The 2,790-nt window shown below is 58.6% G+C and overlaps 1 pseudogene; it reads left to right on the top strand.

Moving 5' to 3' along the window:
* The first annotated feature begins 231 nt into the window (after positions 1-231).
* On the top strand, positions 232-1,990 carry LOC140691723 (suppressor of cytokine signaling 7 pseudogene; annotated as a pseudogene).
* The last annotated feature ends 800 nt before the right edge of the window (positions 1,991-2,790 follow it).

Genomic DNA, 2,790 nt, shown 5'->3' on the forward strand with positions numbered 1-2,790 from the left:
TCTGTTTGTGATGATAACAATTGCAGGCTGAAAAATTAGGTCATGGGCGGCGGAGGCGGCGGCCTGAGATCACAAGGGGCCCGGCGCGGGCCCCGCCCGCGCCGTGAGGCAGAGGCCGCGGCGGCCGTCAGCGCTGTCGCTCCGGGTCGCGGCGGGCGGGGCTCCGGCGGGGCCAAGCTCGTCCCCACCCCAGCCCGGCTCCCCGCCGCCCGCCCTCCGTCTCTCTGCTCGATGCCCAGGGCTGAGCTCAGGGATGGCGAGGCGGAGGCGGCGGCCGCTTCGTACCGGTTACGGGAAGGCGCCCCCGAGCCAGGCCCGCTGCCGCCGCTGCCCTCCCTCGCGCGGCCCGGCCCGCGGGGCTCCCGGCCGCCGCAGCTGACGATGCTCCGCGGCGTGGCTCAGCCGCCGGAGGGGGAGGGGGAGGGGGAGGAGGACGCAGAGGTGGCCCCGGAGCCCGGCCCCTCGGAACCGCTGTGTCGCTGGCACCGCTGCGCCCTGGACCCCAAGGCCCCGCCGCCGGGGCGGCGCTCGAGCGGACGTTGGGCCCGGCGCCTCTGGGGCTCAGGCAGCCGGCGGGGCCAGGGATCAAGACGCTGGGCGGGGGCTGCTGCCCGTGCCCCCGCCCCCCGCAGCTCCCCCTCCGCAGCCCGGGCCGCCTGCTGCTGCCCCGCAGGCCGGGGAGGACCCCCCTGAAACGAGCGATGCGCTTCTGGTCCTGCAGGGCCTGGAGTCCGAGGCCCAGGAGCTCAGCAGCCCGGGCCGCGGCGGGGAGGAGGGTCGGCCGGCTGCTGCCGCAGCCCCCAGGCCCTGAAATACCCCGGTGCCCTTCCCGATGCGGGACTTGGTCCCTCCAGGGCGCTGGAGTAGAGGGAGCAGCAGCAGCAACCTCCCCCGCCCCCTCCTGGGCCCTTAGGCCGCTCACGGGCCCTTCTCGGAAGGGCTCGCTCAAAATCCGCCTCAGTCACCTCTTTCGCACAAACAGCCGCAGCGGTGGCCCCGGCGGTGGTGCTGGGGCCGCAGGAGGCCTTCCAGAGAGCGGGCTGCTTCAGCTGGGAGCCTGACAGACATGGGAGGCTCTGCAGGCCGGGAGCTGGACTCGGAGGGGAAACCCAGGTTGACAAGAACTCAAAGTGCATTTTCTCCAATCTCCTTCAGCCCCCTGTTCACAGGTGAAACAGTGTCACCTGTAGACGTGGACATCTCTCAGCGGGGCATGACCTCTCCACACCAGCCAACCCCCGTCTCCCACAAAGAAGCCTCAGTCTCCTAGATGCATTTCCCCAGATTGCTCCTATACGAGCAGCCGAATGCCTGTAGAGCTAGTCCCTGCAACACCTTCAGTGTCCCCTCTACCCACCCGACTCAGCAGCTTGGCAGCCAGCCTTCAAGAGTTGGAGAAGTGTTGGTATTGGGGGCCAATGAATTGGGAAGATGCAGAGATGAAGCTGAAAGGCAAGCCCGATGGGTCTGTCCTGGTAGGAGAGAGCTCTAATCCTCGTATCCTGAGCCTCAGTTTCCAACCACACGGTACCGCCCCCCACACTAGAATGGAGCACTGCAGAGGAAACTTCAGCCTGTGGTATCATCCCAAATTTGAGGATCGCTGTCAGTCAGTAGTGGAGTTCATTAAGAGAGCCATCATGCACCCCAAGAATGGAAGTTTCTTTCTTTCTTGAGATCCAGGGTTCCAGGACTGCCACCAACTCCAGTGCAGCTACTCTGCCCAGTGTCCCGATTCAGCAACGTCAAATTCCTCCTGCACCTTTGCCTATTCCGAATCCGACAGCTCATCTGGATAGATCACTTCCTGGATCTCCCACTGCCTAAGCCTCTGATTTCTTATATCCGGAAGTTCTACTAGTGTGATCCTCAGGAAGAGGTATACCTGTCTCTAAAGAAAGCTCAACTCATTTCCAAACAGAAGCAAGAGGTGTTGGAACCCTCCACGTAGCGAGGGGCCCCCTGCTGGTCACTGCCTAGGGTACACGCTCTCCGCCTCATGGTCCAGCCAAGTCTCCTGGGCAGTTATCATCATGCACTGGGCCTCGTCCCCCACCCTCCCACCCCATGTGTATGCCCCTGATATAGGCATCTGTCCAGAGAGTTGCCAGACCTGATGGTGGAGTTCCAACTGGATACATATCCCAACACGGAGAAGGGCGGATAGACACGAGAGGCTTGAAGAGTACTTGCCAGGCAACGTGCGAGCTCATCACTGAGTGTATATAAAGACGAAGACACACACGAGCAGCTAACTGTGCATCCTTCTCTCCTCCTCTGGCTGATCGCCCCGATATTGGACAAATGACAGATGAAGCAGGAAACCAGGGAGAAAGAAAACTTCATCAAAGGGAACACGAAATGCCTTTAATTGCAATAGGCCTGCATGTCAGTGAGAACCGCTCTGTGTCCCATGGCTTGGACCGTGAGGATGAGGAAAAACAGCTTGCTCTTCTGTCTAGAATTCCATCTGGACTACTGGAAAGTAAATTGTTGAAAAGAAGAAATGAATTAACTAAAGAATTCATTTATCTAAGAGGCTATTCTCCCAATGCTTCACTGAGTTCTACTCATTTATTTTCCCATAAAATATCTTGGAATTAAAAAAAAGAGAGAAAAATTAGATGATAACAGTTGAACTTTATATTCTACCTTTTATGTAAAACCTTGAAAACTTTTATAAATTAAACTTCTTACTGCCCCCTAGGAAATCATAAAATGCAGTATAATTCCTACAGCATCTCCTACCATGTTCCATGCTGGCCATTTAGTTCTATTTTAACTTCTATT

The sequence above is a fragment of the Vicugna pacos genome, chromosome 36, assembly GCF_048564905.1.
Source record: "Vicugna pacos chromosome 36, VicPac4, whole genome shotgun sequence".
Lineage (NCBI taxonomy): Eukaryota > Metazoa > Chordata > Mammalia > Artiodactyla > Camelidae > Vicugna > Vicugna pacos.